The following is a 19,803-nucleotide window of genomic DNA, read 5'->3' as shown; positions in this document are numbered from 1 at the left end:
TATCTAGTCTCCCAAGCCCCCTTTCCTCTGACAGTCAGACTGTTCCATGTATCCATGCTGCTGTTTCTCTCTTGTTCATCAGTTTACTTTGTTCATTAGATTCCAATTAGCATAATAATCTCAAGGTCCATCCATGCTGAGTCCCACTCATTTTTAATCCAGTTTTATCTGTTCGATTATTTTTTTATTCTGTCCTCTCGTTTGGACTATGCGCTCCATGAGGGCAGAGACCTTGTCTGTTCTGTTTCCCGCTGTATCTCCAGCACCTAGCAGAGCATCTCAATATAGGAGAATCTCATTAAAATATTTGTTGAATGAATGAATGAATGAATGAAGTAAAATGTTTATAATAAGTGACATATTGTGGTTTCCTTAACCAAGTAAAGGTGAAATGCAGGACACAGGGAGAGTGGGTGGTAAGTAAAGCCAGATGTACCAGAACCGGGTTTTTGGAGAGTGGAGCAGAGTGCGGAGAAGCTAACAAAGCTGACGAGTCAAGTGAAAGTGCCTGTCATCATGGAGGTGTGTTGGGAGTCGTCCCGCTTGGTTTCAGGGACTGTAGCCTCATTACCAGACAAAAACAGCCCATAGGTGGGTTGAGTGGAAAGGCCTTGGGGACAGAAGCCACTAAGGAGAAAGAATATTTCCTCCTGGTGGGAGCACAACCTCTGCCCCCCTCACTTTCCTTTGCTTGGCCTGGGCAGATGACTGGTTAGCCAATAATGGGTAAGACCCCTCAAAGGAGGAGCAACCTAATACAGGCACAGTCATGAAGGGCTATCAGGGAAGGACTTAGGGTCTATAGAAAAGGGGCAGAGAGACCCTCACCCCTTGGCTTTGTCATAACCTGAGTCTTTCTGTAAAAGTCTCCTAATCTCTTGGCTGCTTTGTCCTCCCTGCCTGACTCAGCCTGGAACAATGCCAGAGGCAGCTGTGACCTTGTACTGAAACAGATGGCTCCCTCAGGGCAAATCTGGCCAAAGAAAGAATACACATTTTTTCCTTTGAGGCTTGCTCTGCCCTGTTGACATGAAACAGACACTTGAGCTAAACTAGACCCTGACCAGAGATATTCCCTGTGTTTTTTCAACTATTGTCTGTAAATGATGTCAGTTTCTCATGACTGTAGCTTTTTGAGCACTGGTTGATGAGCTTTATGTGCATACTACATATCTCTGTGTGAGCTGAACTCAATAAAAATGCAGAAGGAAAAGTTTTGGGACCCTTCTACTCAGAGATCGGTCACCTTTCCCCCCCCCCCCAAGCAGATCATGTCTTGATAGATTTATTCTCATCTGCAACAATGGGGGAGCTCTGCAGGCAGAGCACCGCCCCCCACCCCCCAGTCCTCCCAGCACAGGTGAATGCCCACAACTGGCCCAGTAGTCAGAGAAGTTAAGAAAGGATCCAGGGTGGTGGGGCATTTGTAAACCTGGTCACTGCTTCATACCGATGAGGCGACTCAGCACACGGAGAAAATGTATGTGAGCCACAAAATCATCACTACTTCCTTCCACCCTCCAAATCTCACATGAGAATCCCTCTTGTATCCTGCCCTAACCAAAAACATAGAGGAAAGAAAATTCTGGAAAATGTGGTTCAGCCTAGCCAAGTTGGCACCTTACAAAGTCATTATAGTAGGAACTCCCTATTGGTTAAATAGATGAATGAATGAATGAATGAATGAAGGGGCACAGCAGCAACAGGCACTTGTCCATCTGGTCTCACTAGAATGAGAGCTCCATGAGAAATGGACTTTTTCTCTGATTCATTCATTGCTACATTTCCAACACCTAACGTGGTGCCTGGTCCAGGAGGTGCTTCATAAAATTTTGCAGAGCCCGGGCTGAGTGGTTTGGTTGGTTGGAGCATCATACCATACACCAAAACAAATAAACATTTGGGGTTTGATTCCTGGTCAGGGCATATGGGAGGCAGCTGATCAGTGTTTCCCTATCACATTGATGTTTCTCTCTCTCTCCGTTCCCTCTCTCTCTAAAATTAATAAAACATATCCTTGGGTGAGGATTACATTTTTTTAAATCTGTGGAATGAATATTAAATTGATCTGACTCCAAATCAAAGGAAATTGTGTAGAGCCATTAGAAGACACACAAATGAAAACTTTCCTTTGGTACAGAGTGTGAGAAGTGCATGAGGAGACATTTCTCCCCATCCCCCCCAATCCATCCATCAGCAGGTCCTCAGTTATCCACTGTCACTTTTTTGTGCGTACACACACACACACACACACACACACTTACTGTCTTAAATTACTTTATCCCTTTGTTCCTCAGAACCATAGAGAACATGCATCAGGTAGACTACAAATTCTTTGATACTCAGATTTGTCTATTTTCATCACTGATCCACTTCAGTAAGAGCAGATCTCAGAGAAATGAGGAGCCATTTTATACATTTAGCATAAAAGGGCATAAAGCATAACAAAGGGGACACTATATTTCCTTCCCTCACAGTATATCTCATGAGGGCAAAATATAAAACTGTTGTAGTGACAGTGAGCAAATATAAACAATAAGCTAATTATGGAGACGCTTGGCTACTGAGAGCCAAGAATCCTGGTGAAGGGGCAAAGGGAGTAGGAGAAGTTAGAAGCATTTTATTCACAACCTTCTTCAAGGTCCATGTAGGAAGCCACAAAGCAATGGAACTCTTAGAGGGAACTTGACTGCTGTAAAATCTTAGTAGACCATGAATACCCCAGCCTCAGAACTAATAAAGCACAGCCAGTCTGTACCCTGAGTAGTTTAGAAGGTAACACCCTAGAACTTTGTCCTGGGAGGGCTCAAGGTTTAGCTAGCTCAGATTTTCCACTTCTTTGTCAGAAGGTCTTGCATGAACTGGTACAACTGCAACATCTCTGTCACTGGTCTCCCTAGTTCTCCATCACATCTCATTTTTGTTTTCAAAGTTGTGTGCCTCTCTGCCTGTACAACTCTATCTCTATATGTCAGAAAGATCAAATGTCAACCACGATTCTCTCTGACTGGTGGATTACTGGCTCCTGTGTGCTTTACCTCTTCGTGCTTTTCTGTGTTTTCCACATTTTTTCATTGACCATGAATTACTTCCATCATCCCATACACAAAGCAGTTACAAAAGTGTTTTTATGTACTATAACTAGAGTGGCTAGAGCTATGAAAAATAGACCTATTGTTTGTATGTTTTTAAAAAAGTATTTACGGCAGTATTTTATATCTCAGCATGGGCCACTTGAAGTATAAATGCTACTTCTAGGTTAAAATATCATTGGTTAAGTGAGACACCTGGGGCAGATCATCAATATAGTACTGGTACTGGGTACTAGAATCTCTTTTAGACATAAAACCCTGGGGAAGTTTATCAGCTTCCAAATATTGTTGGTTTTTAATTTGAACTGAACTTTCTGTGACCTTTACATCTTATATCAACTAAAAGACCATAAACTTTATTTGTCCACAAATGTACAATAAATAAAATAAAGGAGATACATTTCCATTTATTATGTAATATATCTACAGAATTGCATGGCTAAATGTTAAAGAAAAGATGTCAAGAAGTGGTGTTTGTAGACATGAAAAATGACATTGTCACTGTGTCATGGATCTAATAAGCAGTATAATCTAAAATTAAAACTGAACTAAATATTTAGCTTTAAATTAAAACCAGGACATATCTGAAGACCAAGCTTTATAATTGATCTGTGGTCCTGATTGCTAGAGTGTCATCCCACAAAGCAAAAGGTCTTGGGTTTGATTTCTGGTCAGGGCACATTCCTAGGTTGCAGGCTTGGTCCCTGTTGGGGTATGTGAGAGGTGACTGAGGGATGTTTCTCTCTCACATCAATGTTTCTCTCTTTTTCTCCCTTTCTTCCCCCTCTCTAAAAATAACAAATTTTGGAAAAAATCATTTGTGTTTTCAAGGCTGGATAAAATCTATTGGCAATAATAAGGATCAAAGTTTCTTTACCCAAACCTCCCTAAACAAAGTACTAAGCTGGCCTCAGTAAATTAAATATGGAAGGTTAAGATTGTTCTAGACTTTGGAGAGCTTAATTTTATTTTATAAGTTTCCTCCAGACCTAATTATTTTTTCCCACTAAAAGCCTTATTGTTTCCATTTGGTCCACAGCATGGGAGAAGGCTCCAGGGTCTTAAGAGGCCACCTACTGGTTGCAGGGAGAGTCTCAGGCAGAAGCCAGCTACCAGGGAGATGCAGAGAGGCCCCTCCAAGCCTCTAGGCACTTTAGCCATCAACAAGAAAGACAAATAGCAACACTATGCACTTTTCCTTCTGTTCTCAATCCCTTTCTAATGCTTAACCTAATTAATTAGGTTAAAAAGAAATCTTCATATTCATTCTAAGGAAGTCTGGGGCAAAATTTCTATCGTCCCTTATAATATTAAACACAATTTAACTTCTACAAATACAAGGACTGCTAATCTAGCTCTAACTGTCCATGAGACAAGGCACAGTAAACTAAGATCTTTGCTTTCTTGTCTTTCTTTAAAACTAGGGTTGATTACAGTCCAAGCCTATGATTTGTAGTGTATAGCTATAGTTACTGTTACCCTTTGCTGATAAATTCTCAAAATTAAAAGCAACACATATACACAAGACCAAGCACTTAAAAATAATTTCATTAACTGTTTAAGGATGGATTATAATTCTGTCCCCAAAATTTATCAATCATGCCTTTCAGTAGTAAACAAACTGTCTTGAAAACTATATTATCTGTGTTGGACTAATCTAACTGCAGTAACCTTAAATGCACACATATTACCTATATTACCAAGGGGCCAAGAATCTTTGTACTTCAAACTTTATTTTCTATCAGCAAGTCTTCATCCTCCTATTTAACCATCCTTATACTCCAAAGGAGGTTGTGCAACTTAAGATACTGTATAACTTTGGTAACATGCATATTTAAACTGAGCATTTATTCATCTTCCATAGCTCATCACTAGATCTAATCCACTTATTTACAGCAGCTAAAAAAGAACTACATATATATGGATGCTCATTAAACACTTGATCTATGTAGCATCTTAGTTGCACATTTCTGATGATACCTAACACTACCAACAACAAAAACCCAGGAAACTATTCTAGGACAGCAGATGACTTACCTGAGAGAACTAAATACATCACTACATATAATGATGACATATTTATCTTCATAAAACTCCTAGTGTGACATTTTCAAGTAATATAAACTAAGATACCGTAAAGTACAAAATATGGTGTTTAACACAATTCAGGGGGGTGGGTGAAACATAAACTACTACTTAAACTTTTTTCTTTCTTTCTTTTTCTTTTTCTGTTTAAAGTGAAAGAGGGTTTAATAGTGATGCAGTGAGACAGAGAGTAAGCTGCTCCAGACAGAGCAGCCACTTACACTCCTGTTGACTTGTAGATTGGCTTAAATCTTATCTGCCCTATGGCAGGACCTGTAGCACATCTAAATCTGTGTCGAACAACCCATCTTACAAAAGGATTCTGTTGGAGTCTCAAAATAACTGCTGACACGTCTATTTTGATTTGTCTTTTGTTTAATGCCACAAGAATGGAGATGTATAGATGACATTCACTAAAATCTATAACATATCAAGATGATGATGGAAAGAAAGGCTCCCGTAATAGTAACGATATTATTCTGTAATACATAAAGGTGTGTGCATTACACCATACACCTACCTCTGAAAAAAAGGAGAAAATTATGACATATGTTACAACACGGATGAACCTCAGAGACATTATGCTAAGTGAAATAAACCACTCACAAAATGACAAATACTGTATGGTTCTCCTTACATGAGACACTTAGAGTAGTCGCAATCACAGAGACAAAAAGAGGAATGGTGGTTGCTAGGGGCTGGAGGGAGAGATGTTAATGTTTAATGGATACACAGTTTAACTTTGGCGTGATGAAAAGAGATCTGCTGACGAATGGTGGTAAAAGTTGCATAAAAATATGAATGTACTTAGTATCACTGAACCATACTCTTAAAAATGGTTATGATAGCACATTTCATGTTATATGTAATTACCACCATAAAAAAGGGAAATAAATTAAAAGAAGGAATTTCACTACACCAAAAGACAGCATCCACTGTTTATGTAGCTATTTCTCTGGCAATCTCTAATTTTTAGTCTTTTTCCACTGGCATGTTCCTAATACTGATCAATTTCAGACAAATTTTAAGTCAAACCATGAAAACATTTACAGATAATTAATATAATTTTATTGCAATAAAATTCAGTCAGATGTCAAAAAAATTTTTTTGTTTCAAAAGCTTTATTGTTTTCATTTGGTCCACAGCATGGGCAGGGCTCCAGGATGGTTAAGAGGCTGCCTAGTGGTTGCAGGGAGAGGCTTAGGCAGAAGCCAGCTACCAGGGAGATGCAGAGGAGCCCCTCATAGGCCTCTAGGCTCCGAAGGCTTCTAGTCCTGCTTGAGGGTGAGCATCTTGAAGAGATACTTGAAGAGATACATGGTCTGGGGTTTGACCAGCCTGTGGAGATCAGTCAGGTGGTCACCCACCTTCTTGATGAGCTTTACCTTGTCATCCAGGAAGTGATTCTCCAGGAGGTCAAAGAGGTGAGGGTCTGTGCAGGCAGAACCCAAGTCATGCAGTCCCAAAAGAGCCTGGCTTGGGTTCTTTTCCATGACTGGGGCAACTTCCATGGCAACCTGAGTTTTAACCCACTCATCTTGGGAAGGCTTCTGCATGTTCTGGACAAAAGCTTGGCTGTTGCACTAATTTTGCATCTAAAAAAGACACTTGGCTTCTCCTTGGCCAATTTTCAGAAAGAGTGGGCCATGCCCTCCAGAGACACATCATTGTGATCAAAATAAATAGGTATTAGGAGACCCACAGATACACGTTAGCCAGGCACTTGATGGTGGCCTCCACCTTGGTGGAATAATTCTGATGAAGTTTGGAGCTCATAGTTGCTCAACAATTAGGAAGTAAGCTCAAAAAACATTGTTGGCTGGAATCAGAGGCAGAAGATGGCTGAGATGGTTCTAAAGATGGTGACTGAAAAAGAGATAGGAAGAGAGGTGTCCCTGGGTTCGTCCTGCCCAAACACTGTTGAAGCAAAAGAGAGTTCCTGGGGGTCACCAAGAGTACTGCCTCTTCCTGCCTCAATTCTTGGTAGAGATGAGTCAGAAGAAACAAGCTCACTTCTGTGCCCTAGTCACAGCCTGGTCTTCCTCAGCTTCTCTTCTTTTCTCAGGTGCCTTCCTTATCCTATTCCTCAGTTTGACAGTTCAAACAAACAAGTTGCAGGGCCCTCTTGACAGATGAAGGGATGGTGTGGAAATCAGCTCCCTATTTCTTCCTCCACTTGTATCCAGGTAAAAATGGGTGAAATGAGCATTAAGTGCAGTTTGGGAAGGGGTGTGAAAGGTGGGGAAAGAGGAAAAGTCAGAAAAGGGACCCTCATTGTTTGAGAAGCATGTGGAAGGAAAAGGAACTGCCATCTTGTAAGGGGAGAATTATGAAAATGCTGCATATGTCTGAGATTTGGGTTTCATTTGCATTAAATAAAAGCATGACCATTTATTTGCACAAATAAAAATTCCAAACCTGTCCAGTATGAACCAGGTACTTCTTTCTACCCTCTCCAGTTTGGCTCAGAGCTCTAACATCTCAAGACTGGTTCTGATCCAAAAATCAAAGATGGTGGCGAATTAGATGGGAGTGGAGTCCACTTCCCCCTGCACAAGTGTGAAACACCTAGCCAATCTACTGAGAAACACAGCAAACAACCAACAGTACCCCAGCATATATGAAGATTGAAGACCAAAAATTGTACAGGACATTAAAAAATAAGATGAGTAGGTGGAAGCTGTGAACACCAGAACACATGCTAGAAGAGAAAACCCACCAACAAAGGAACCACCAACAGATAACAACAAAGAAGGTGAAGAGAGAAATGGAAGCCACACTAACCCCAATCCAGGATCTATATGGAAATACAATGAAATAGTGGAAAAAATTACCCATAATGAACAACTGAACAAGAGCAAGAAAGAATCCTCAAAACCTTGTACACACAAAATAATCAGCTTCAACACAACCTGTTCACACCAGCACAACAAAACACAAGAGGTGGTGGACAGAGTGACCCTCAGTTAACCAGCTTGTGGGAAGGACACACCAAAGAAAGACCCAACAACAATCAAAACCCAAAGACAAACACAGAACCAACATAAACGACAGCCCAAGACCAGTGAGCTTGGCTGATGAAGGAGACTGCACCACTGAATCTCACAGGTCTTCTACCATAGAAGTTCACACCATAAACCCAGGGAGTCAGAACAGATCAATTTAAAAAGCTGAGGCTAACAAGAAGAGTCTCACAATCAATGGGAAGACAAAGAAACAATCCCCAAATGAAAGGAAAGGAGGAAGCCTCAAAAAGAATACTAAATGAAATAGAGGCAATTCAACTATCAGATACTGAGTTCAAAGCAGTAGTTATCAGGAAGCTCCATGAGCTCACAGAGAATTACCAAAACTACAAGAAAACGACAATGAACTCATTGCAAACTATGTCAACATGAAAAAGGAAATAGAAACTATCAACAAGGGCCAAGAGGAAGTGAAAAATACCATTTCTGAACTGAAGAACACAGTAGAACAAAACAAAAGCAGGCTCAATGAAGCAGAAGATGGGATCAGTGTGCTGGAGGACAAAGTAGAAAAAACACCCAGAAAGAGGAAGAAAAGGAACAGAGTCTCAAAAAAATGAAGAGGGATTAAGAGAAATGCAGGACAATATGAAACATAATAATAGCGATATAATAGGGATACCAGAAGGAGAAGAACAAGAGCAAGGGATAGAAAGCCTGTTTGAAAAAGTAATGATGGAAAAATTTCCTAATTTGATGAGATAAAAAAGTCACACAGATCCAGGAAACAGAGAGTCCCAATCAAGAGGAACCCAAAGAGGCCCACTTCAAGACACATCATAATTTTAAAATGGCAAAGCTCCAAGAGAAAGAGAGAATCTTAAAGGCAGCAAGGGAAAAATGGGCAGTAACATACAAGGGAGCCCCGATAAGGTTAGCAGCTGACTTCTCAATGGAAATGCTCCAAGTCAGAAGAGAATAGCAAGAAATATTCCAAGTGATGAAAACCAGAGGCCTGCAACCAAGGCTACTTTACCTAGCAAGGCTCTCAATCAAGATAGAAGGCCAAATAAGTAGCTTCCCAGACAAAAGAAGTCTAAAAGAATGCACTTCCACCAAACCAGCTCTGCGAGAGATGCTAAAGGAACTGCTTCAAGGAAAGGAAGGAAAAGAGAGAGGGGGCGGAGGGAAAAAAGGTACAAAAATGGCAATGAATAAGTACCTATGACTAATAACCTTAAATGTAAATGGATTCAATGCTCCAAACAAAAGATATAGCATAGCTGAATGGATAAAAAAAACATGACCTACATATATGCTGCCTACAAGAGACCCACCTCAGGACAAAAGACCTCCACAGACTGAGAGTAAAAGTCTGGAAACAAACTCTCCAAGCAAACAGGCAGGGGAAAAAAGCTGCGATAGCAATACTCATATCAGAAAAAAACAAACTTCAAACAAAGGTCCATAAAGACAGAACCAGGAGGTCACTTTATTATACTCAAGGGAAGAATCCCTTGAGAAGACATAAACAATGTAAATATATATGCACCCAACATAGGACCACCCAAATACATAAAGAAAATATTGGAAGACTTCAAGAAAGAAATTGACAGCAATATGATTTTAGTAGGAGATTCTAACACCCCACTGTGAAAAATAGACAGATCTTCCAAACAAAATACATTATTTATTGTGTGGATATTGGGGCATTGAACAGTGCCCTAGATGATGGACTTAACTGATATTAATAGAGCCTTTCATCCCAAAGAAGCTAAACACACATTCTTTTCAAATGCACATGGAACATTTCCAAAGGCAGACCACATGATAGGACACAAAACAAGACTCAACAAATTCAAGAAAATTGAAATCATCCCAAGCATTTTCTCCAACCACAAGGGACTGAAATTAGAAACCAACCCCAAGTGGAAAAAAAACTAAAACACTCAAAATCATGGAGATTGAATAGCAGGCTATTAAACAATGAATGGGTCAAGATTGAAATTAGGGAAGAAATAAAAAATTTTCTAGAAACAAATGAAAGTGAACTCAAAACAACCCAAAACTTATAGGACACAGTGGAGGCAGTCCTGAGAGGGAACTTCTTGGTGATACAGGCTGACCTAAAAAAAGATAGAAATATTTCAAACAAACAACCTAACCCTATGCCTGCGAGAGCTCGAGGAACAACAATGACAGCCCAGAGCAAGGGAAGGAAATAACCAAGATCAGAGCAGAATTAAATGACATAGAGACCAAAAGCACAATTCTAAGGATCAATGAATCCAGGAGATGATTCTTTGAAAAGATAAACAAAATTGACAGGAATTTAAGGAGGTTCATCAAGAAAAAAAGAGAGAGGAACCAAATAAACACAATCAAAAGTGAAAGGGAAGAAATTATAACTGATACCACAGAAATACACAGGCTTGAAAGAAATTACTATGAAAAACTGTATGCCAAGAAATTTGAAAACCTAGGAGAAATGGACAGATTTCTAGAAAAACATATTCTCCCAAAACTCAATGAAGAAGAAGCAGAAAGCCTGAACAGACCAATAACACCTGATGAAATTGAAACAATAATCAAAAAGCTTCCAACACACAAAAACCCTGGACTGCATGGTTCCACAGGAGAATTCTACAACGTATTTAAGGAAGAGCTAACCCCTATTCTTCACAGACTATTCCAAAAAATCCAAAACAATGGGAAACCCCCAAACTCTTTTTATGAAGCCAGCATCATCCTAATTCCAAAACCAGATAAAAACACAACAAAGAAAGAAAACTTCAGGCCAACATTGCTGATGAACACAGACACTAAAACCCTCAACAAAATATTGGCAAACCACATCCAGCAGTACGTCAATAAGATCATACATCATGACCAGGTAGGATTCACCCCAGAGATGCAAGGATGATTCAATATTCGCAAATCAGTAAATTTAATACATCACATAAACAAAAGCAAAGACAAAAATCACATGATCATATCAATAGATGCAGAAAAAGCATTTGATAAGGTATAGCACCCATTTATGATAAAAGCACTCAGCAAAGTGGGAATAGAGGGAGCATTCCTCAGCATAATAAAGGCTATGTATTGGATACCTACAGCCAACATCATACTCAATGGCCAAAAACTAAAAGTTTTTCCACTAAGATCAGGAACAAGACAAGGTTGTCCACTTTCACCACTTCTATTCAATATAGTATTGGAAGTTTTAGCCACAGTGATCCGACAAGAAAAGGAAGTAAAAGGCATCCAAATCAGAAAGGAGGAAACAAAACTGTCATTGTTTGCAGATGACATGATAGTGTTCATAGAAAATCTAATAGATTCTGCAAAAAAAACCTGCTGGCCTAGTAAATTAACTTGGCAAAACAGCCAGATGCAAAGTCAATACTCAGAAATCAAAGGTGTTTTTGTATAACAACAGTAAAATTTCAGAAGTAGAAATCAAGAAAAAATTCTATTTGATACAGGAACAAGAAAAATAAAATACCTAGGAATAAACCTAACCAAGGAGGTAAAAGACCTGTATTCAGAAAACTATACAATACTGAAGAAAGAAATCAAGGAAGACACAAACAAATGGAAACATATACCGTGTTCATGGATCGAAGGAACTGACATCATCAAAATGTCCATACTACCCAAAGCAGTGTACAGATTCAATGCAATACCTATTAAAGTACCAATGGCATATTTCACAGACATAGAACAAACACTTCATTCATGGAACCATAAATGACCCTGGATGGCTGCTGCAATTTTGAGAAAGAAGAGTTAAGTGGGAGGAATCACAATACCTGATACCAAACTGTATTACAAGGCCACTGTAATCAAAAGAGCCTGGTACTGGCATAAAAATAGGCACATACACCAATGCAACAGAACAGAGAGCCCAGAAAGGAACCCAAGCCTCTATAGTCAATTAATATTCAACAAAGAAGGCAGCAACACAAAATGGAGTAAAAATAGCCTCTTCAACAAATGGTGTTGGGAGAATTGGAAAGCTACTTGCAAAAAAATGAGACTCAAGCACCAACTTACACCATAACCAAAATAAATTCAAGGTGGATAAACAATTTAAATGTAAGTCATGACATCATTAAAGTCCTAGAGGAGGACATAGGCACAAAAATCTCATATATTTCACACAGCATATTTTTACTGATATGTCCCCTAGAGCAAGGGACATAAAGGAAAGAATAAACAAATGGATCTCATCAAAATAAAAGGCTTCTGCACAGCTAAAGAAAACATAATTAAAATAAAAAGAGAACCAACTGTATGAGAAAACATATTTGCCAATGATACCTCAGATAAGGGTTTAATCTTCAAAATATACAAGGAACTTACACGACTTCATTCTAGGAAGACAACTAACCCAATTAAAAAATGGGAAAAGGACTTGAACAGACCCTTCTCCAAGGAGGACATACAGAGGGTCCAGAGACACAGGAAAAGATGCTCAATATCGCTAGCTATCAGAGAGATGCAAATTAAAACCACAATGAGATACCACTTCACACCAGTCAAAATGGTCATCATAAACAAAGCAACAAAGAAGTGTTGGGGAGGTTGTGGGGAAAAGGGGCCCCTAGTGCACTATTGGTGGGATTGCAGACTGGTATAACCATTATGGAAAACAGTATGGAATTTTCTCAGAAAACTAAAAATGGATCTGCCTTTTGACCCAGCAATTCCACCGTTGGGATTATATCTTAAGAAGTCTGAAACACCAATCTAAAAGAACCTATGCACCCCAATGTTCATAGCAACACAATTTACAATAGCCAAGTGCTGGATGCAACCTAAGTGCCCAACAGTAAATGAATGGATTGAAAAACTATGATACATTTACACAACAGACTTCTATGCAGCAGAAAGGAAGAAGGAGATCCCACCCTTTGCAACAGCATGGAGGGAACTGGAGAGCATTATGTTGAATGAAATAAGCCAGGTGGTGAAAGACAAATACCATATGGTCACATCTTTAACAGGAACCTAATGAACAAAACAAACAAACAAGCAAAATATAACCAAAGATACTGAAACAGAGAACAGACTGACAGTGACCATAGGGGAGAGGGGAGGAAATTTCAGGGGGAAAAGGGGAGGGTTTGTCAGAACAAGTATGAAGGACACAAGGTGGGGGCATGGAAATGAGAGGGAGGTGGGGAGGGCTGGGGTATTGCTTGGGATGGGAGTAAAAGGCAGAAAACTGTACCTGAACAACAATTAAAATTTAAAAATAATAAAAATAAATAAATAAAAATGTTAAAATTCTGAATGGGTAAAAAGTATGTTTAAAGGTTGCAAAGCTTTTAAACCTGGTGGAAAGGAAAGTCAATTACTTGTTTTCTGGTTTTATGTGAGTGTGGTTTGAATTTGACTATGTTTCTGATTGGAACTCCTCAGTATATGAAAGACCTAGGAAAGGTGGCCTATAAGACCTAAGAAATGTCATCTGTAACCATTTGGGGAGAATGCCTTTGCTGCTCAGGAACCCAGAAGGGTCATTCAGGGCTAATGAGTGTTTGAGCCTGAGGCAAAGGAGCATGTATCTACCTTTGAGGCTGGACCTGAGAGAAGCATATCTCAGCCATTGGTTCTGTTTCTGATCAGAAATCCTCTGTATCTGAAGACCTAGGAAAGGTCACCGGTAACTGGTTGTGGAGAATGCCTTTGCTGCTTGGGACCCAGGAAGGGTCATTTGGGGCTGATGAATGTTTCATCCTGAGGTAAAGGAGCAAGTCTATCCCAGGAGACTGTACCTGAAGAAGCGTGTCTCTACTTGGGCACCAGTAGACACACTGGTGAAAGAGAATGTCTCTACCCATATATTGTTCTTCTGTAACTCTGTGTTTTGGATTTTTTCTGTATCTGCTTTGAAAAGAAAAATTAAGGTTTCTCAGGAAATGTGAAAACTTCACGCTCTATAGGAATGTAAACAAGGGAAAGTGTAGTATATGTAAATGAACAAAGTATAGAAAGGTTATAGAAGTTTATGAGTTTTAAGAAGAAATTATGTGGTGTTAGTAATGGAAGGTATATGGCATGGGGCTGCAATTTGGTGGAATTAGAAAGAAAAGTGTTTTCCTTCACGCTTTATATTTTCTCCCAACCTGATCTCTCCAGAATTTGGCATTCTGAAGAAGTGATTGATGACATAAGGTTTCTTTGCATAAATCCATTAAGAACAGTTATTAATGATGGTTTTGTTAACCAAGGTTTTGACTCGAGTGTCATGCCTGAAGGAGGCATGTATGGGTTGTCACCAGGAAGTCTTGAGGAACTGGGATTCACTTTCAAAGCTAGCAAAAGCCCCCAAGAAATAACCTGGTATCTTGGTTGTTTGTGCGGTTTGTGGCAGTCTTTCCAGGGAAGGAACAAAGGTTGCTTTCATGAAAGATGGCTAAAAACAGAACCTGTAGGCACAACGGAAGCCTTAAGGACTTGAGTGAAACAACTGGTACAGGCAAAACCAGGTGGCAGATGTGTGGCTCTGCTTCTGTGCCCTGAGGGGCGAGCTGAAAAGTTGATCTAAAGGCTCCCTGTGTGAGCTCCTGATAAGCGGACTTAAAGATCATAGGATAGGTGATCCAGGCTGCTCTTAGTGTGTTTATGCAAATTAACAGTCAAAATTAAAAGCTGGATTCAATGTAGTCCCTTTGATAACAATGAGGGTGATCTCAAGGAGAAAAATCATGGTTCAAGGGAAATCACAATGCTCAGTACTGGACATCAGAATGGTGCAACTAACTGTCTTGAAAGTTTGTTTTCATCTGGAAGTTGAAACTTGGTTTATAATATCACCAAAGGTGTTTAATTTACAGGCACAAAGGACCTGTCAGATTGCTATTGTTAGATGTCATTGCAGCAAAAGCCTTGCAACTGGGCGTCTTCCTGAAAGACAGTCTCACAGGCACAGAGACTGGCTTGTGAATTGTTGTGTGAATTGACATGTGTGTGCTTCCTTCTGTTTTCATAAGGTGTATGCCTACTACCTCACTACCTGAGTGATTGGTTGCAATATAGGCCCCACTTAAGGAGCCCCTCTTCATCATTGCCCCCCTGAGACTCAACAGTTTGGCTGATGCCGAAGGGTTGGGGCAGTCTGTGGGCTTCACTTTAGAACTAATTTTCCCTTTTCGGTCCTAATGGCTTGGACAGAAAGGACCCAGAAATCTGAAAGGGGGGAAATCCTAAAATATTCCCCTCAGCCCAAGCTAAGTATAGTGGTCAAGAAGGGCTTTCGATAGGAATAGCATGCCTAGAACACCTTCCTCCAGATAAGCCATTCTTTACATAAGTCCCTGCCTTTGTGGTCATGATTTTAGTGGTCATGATTTTATTGTGCCTTTCAACTCTCCTGCCAAATCTATCACCACCAGAATATAACACGGATGCCAACTGCCCAGAAATGCCAGGCTTTGGACTTCGAGCTTGCAACTTCCTGGCAACAGCCAACTGACCTGGATTCTGTAAGGTCCTTCTCCTTACTGGAAGAAAGCCCTCCATGCTTCCCCTCAAGTCTTCCAGGGAACCCTGACCCAGGGTAGGTAGAAAGATATCCATGTCCAGCCAGGAGTAGCTACAAGAAGATGAGACCTCCACCCATTGTCCCTTATGTAATTATAAAGGGGTTGTATATCTGAAAGGGGGTACTTGTAACAGGGTGCAGCCAGGGCCCCCAAAAGAGAGATTTGTAATGGAGTCCAGAACTCGGGGTATCCAGAAAATAATAAAAATATAGGATGTCCTCAACCCCACAAGTCTGAACTGGGGGATGGGAAACATGGAGCAGGGCCATTCAGAGTTGTTCTGCATAACAACAGTTTTGCAAATAACCTCAGGCGTGGTCATTTAACATATCTATAGCTTTAACTGGTTTCATGGATATATTAAATATCTGTGGCCATGCATTGAGCCAGGGAGGTGGGAGTGTCCACCCATGACATAACTGGGAAGCAATTCCCACTGGTTACAACACCTAAGTAAACACTTGGATATGACTGGCTTCACACCATGTGGCAAAACCTGCCCAGACTTATTTTGGCAGCCCAGAACAGCTGGAAAAATACAGGAATGCTGGCAGGTGTAGCCAATTGTGGGAGGAGACAGAAATGGGGATGCAGATGATCTAGCACTGGGATTTTAAACTGAGATGTAGCAAGGGATAACCATGCAGCTTTGGCGAGAGAGGGGAGAACCATGTGGCTTGGCCAGGTTTGGAACCACGTGGCTTTAGGGATCCCTTTTCATGCAACTTAGGAAGCCAGAAAGCAACATGTAGCAGTGACACAGAGGTCTCTTTGAGCAGTTTGGAAGAATGCAGGAGAGACATTGCAGGAAGGAAAGGACTCTTGGGCCAGGACAAGGTGCCATACAGGTTTGGACTGAGAACTAGAGATGCCGGCAACACAGCTAACAGTGCTGGGAATGTGGCAGGTATGTAAGCCAAACACAGATTACTGGGAAGAACTGGGGGTTACTTGAGCCATGAACTTCTATTTTTTTTCTAAGATACGGTACCCTGGACTGGGCAAAGGGCAGAAAGAAGGACAGTGTGTGTTTGTGGGTGTTTTAAGAGACTTTGGGATTTTAATGAAGACATTAAGTCATTACTCTTAAGTCTGTATAATGTTTGAATAAATAATTCCTTTCCTTTTCACCAATTTCTGACATTGGCGAAATGTCAGAAATTATAGCAGAATTAGTGCTATAATTCCCTGGTGGCAGGCAAGGTGAACCTACTACAGAGGCACCCCGGGAAAAGGTGGGGGTCATTTTAGTAATAGTTCTTGTCCCCTCCAACGCCACAGGGCCATTTTATAACAGCTTTGGTGACCCAGATGGGACAATAATTGCCCGTGGCAGACCGAACCCCTCAGGTGTGGGAGCATGTGTCTTCCATTGAGACCAGATCTGAGAGGAACATGTCTCTGTCATTGGTTCTGTTTCTGATCGGGAATCCTTTGTATCATAAGACCTAGTTAATGTCACATGTAACACCCAGGAAATGTTGCTTGTCACCAGTTGGGGAGAACACCTTTGTTGCTCAGGACTGAGGATAGTTATACAGAGTTAATGAGTGTTTCAGCCTGAGGCAGAGGAGCATGTCTCTGCCATTGGTTCTGTTTCTGATCAGAAATCCTCTGTATCTGAAGAGCTAGGAATGTTCACCTGTAACCAGTTGGGGAAAATGCTGCTCGGGCATGTAAGTTCAGTGAGGCAGAGTCTCTGGGGATCTCCAAGAGAGGTCATTTAGTGTTAACCAAATTCATGAAGTCTCAGTTATGGTACCAGCTTGCCAGCTCTGTGGCTCTGTGAGAGGAGGGTTTAGAAAAGGCACGATGGCCTCTGCTTACCTTGTTGCTAGACACTTCAATTTCTCCCAATATGCCACTGGTGCCTCTCAAGCTGCTACACAGGTGCTGGAGCTCACAAGGAGTAAGTCTGAGTTGGTGAGTCCATGTGTCAACTTTAAGATGATCTGGTTGGGGCTGCAGAATTTTCTTCCACTGACCTAACCCCTGTTGGCTTTTGCAGCCAGAAGTTTTGGGGACTTATCTTCCTGGCACTGGAACCTTGGGCTGGGGAGCCTGTTGTGGGGCTGGGACTCCTTGCTCCTGATATATCCCTCCCAATTTTTTCCACCCCATGTGGGTGTGGGACCAGCCCATTCCATTTCTTTACCCATCGTATAAGTCTGGATGTATGTGGTTTCTTTAATTCTGTAGTTGTCAGACTTCCATTTAATTCATTTGTTGTCCATTCTGAGTAGTGGTTGTTCTATATTTTAGTTGTAATTTTGATGTTGTTGTGTGAAGAGGTGAGCCATGTCTGCCTACATTGCCATCCTGACTGGAAGTATCTACACACATCTTTAAATGAAGTCCACTGGGATGTGGACTTCACATGGGATGTGTTCCACATCCCAAATCATCAGCTCTCATCAGGCCCTGTGGCCATCCTAGGAAGCACCAAGGTTCATTAATCCTTCTCTGGTTTTCTTCTGTGAACTCACCATGGAGGAGGAGAGCCAGAGAGAAAGTGATAGGGTAAGGAAGGAGAGCATGTTGAGAGCATGCTGGGAAAGATGCTTCTATTTTGAAACTGTTTGCTGCAGACCCTCCAGCCTGGGAACCAGAGAGGAATATAATCATGGGTAAATAGCACCTGCTATTCTCTTCAGATGAAATTGTATATCTGAAACAAGAAATGTAAATACATGTTCTATTTTTCTGCACTATTTTCCTCTGATGGAATAATAAGAGTGATGCAACCCAGAGGGTAATTAATGAACCTATCATGTTCACCAAAGGGCTGTAAGGAAGCCAAGAAGCAGACTCCTCAGGGCAGGATATGGAGATTTTGCAAATTTCGAACTATTTTCCTGATGAACTATAGTAACCCACTACAACACAGAAGAGATAGAGTGAAACTCCAAGTACATCTAGTCCTCATAGAGTTTGTTTTGGCACCAGAATTTCATGTGTATCATTCGTATCATGTTACCCCCAAGAGCTTGCTCAGCACTCAGTCTAGTGGATGCTGGGGGAATATAAAAGTCTGTCTCTCCAGCACAAAACAATGAGCTGAGAAAGAGAACATTCCATGAACCCATGGATTAGTCCATTTGCAGGATCCAAATGGTCTGGTTGGTTCTTCCACCAAACTGCAGAACTGATTATTGAGGGGGAGGACTTATCATCAATATAGGACTAAATGTAGTGACTGAGTGATCAGGATCTTGGACACCAGGAGAAAGACAGAATTTTTATGATAAAACTCAAGAGATTGGATCAGAACCAGTCTATTTTTAATTAATTTATTGTTGTTCAATTAGTTCCTGAAAACTGTTCTCCCTACGGTCCCCTCCCCTCTCCCCTCTGGCTATTGTTAGATTGTTCTTAATTTCTGTGTTTTGCTTCTTAATCTCTGTGCTCTGGTTATACTTTGTTTGCTTTTTTCTTTTGTTGATAATGTTCCCGTTAAAGGTGAGATCATATGGTATTCATCTTTCACCACCTGGCTTATTTCACTCAGCATAATGCTTTCCAGTTCCATCCATGCTGTTGCAAAGGGTGGGAGCTCCTTCTTTCTTTCTGCTGCATAGAATTCCATTGTGTAAATGTACCATAGTTTTGGGATCCACTCATTCACCAATGGGCACTTAGGTTGCTTCCAGCACTTGAATATTGTAAATTGAGCTGCTATGAACATGTGCAGTGCATAAGTTCTTTTGGATTGGTGTTTCAGGATTCTTAAGATATAATCCCAGCAATGAAATTGCTGGGTAAAAAGGCAAATCCATCTTTAGTTCTCTAAGAAAATTCCATACTGTTTTCCATAGTGGTTGTAACAGTCTGCAATCCCACCAACAGTGCACTAGGGTCCCCTTTTCCCCACAACCTCTCCAACACTTGTTGTTGTTGTTGTTGTTTAATTTTTATTTTATTTATTTTTTTATTTAATTATTTTTCAAGTACACTTTTCTGTCTATTACTCCCATCCCATTCCACCCCCGTGCCCCCCCTCCTTCCCATTTCCACCCCTCTCAGTTGTTGTCCATGTATCCTTTATATATGTTCCTCTAAATTGCTCCCCTATTTCCCCTGAAATTTCCTTCCCTCTCCCCCCTG

The 19,803-nt window shown here is 40.7% G+C and overlaps 1 non-coding gene and 1 pseudogene across 1 annotated transcript; both read right to left on the bottom strand.

Annotated features, from left to right (window-relative positions):
- Positions 1-2,291: 2,291 nt before the first annotated feature.
- Positions 2,292-2,370, bottom strand: LOC118981005 (small nucleolar RNA U2-19). Its single transcript, XR_005065257.1, has one exon. It is a non-coding gene; the product is annotated as a small nucleolar RNA U2-19 (small nucleolar RNA).
- A 3,958-nt stretch (positions 2,371-6,328) lies between these two features.
- LOC118980810 (ferritin light chain-like) lies at positions 6,329-6,953 on the bottom strand (annotated as a pseudogene).
- Positions 6,954-19,803: the final 12,850 nt, after the last annotated feature.

The sequence above is a fragment of the Sturnira hondurensis genome, unplaced genomic scaffold, assembly GCF_014824575.4.
Source record: "Sturnira hondurensis isolate 20B ecotype Veracruz unplaced genomic scaffold, ASM1482457v3 Scaffold0023357, whole genome shotgun sequence".
Classification (NCBI taxonomy): Eukaryota; Metazoa; Chordata; class Mammalia; order Chiroptera; family Phyllostomidae; genus Sturnira; species Sturnira hondurensis.
The sequence above is the reverse complement of the archived record's forward strand: the minus strand, read 5'-3'. Positions and strand labels throughout refer to the sequence as shown.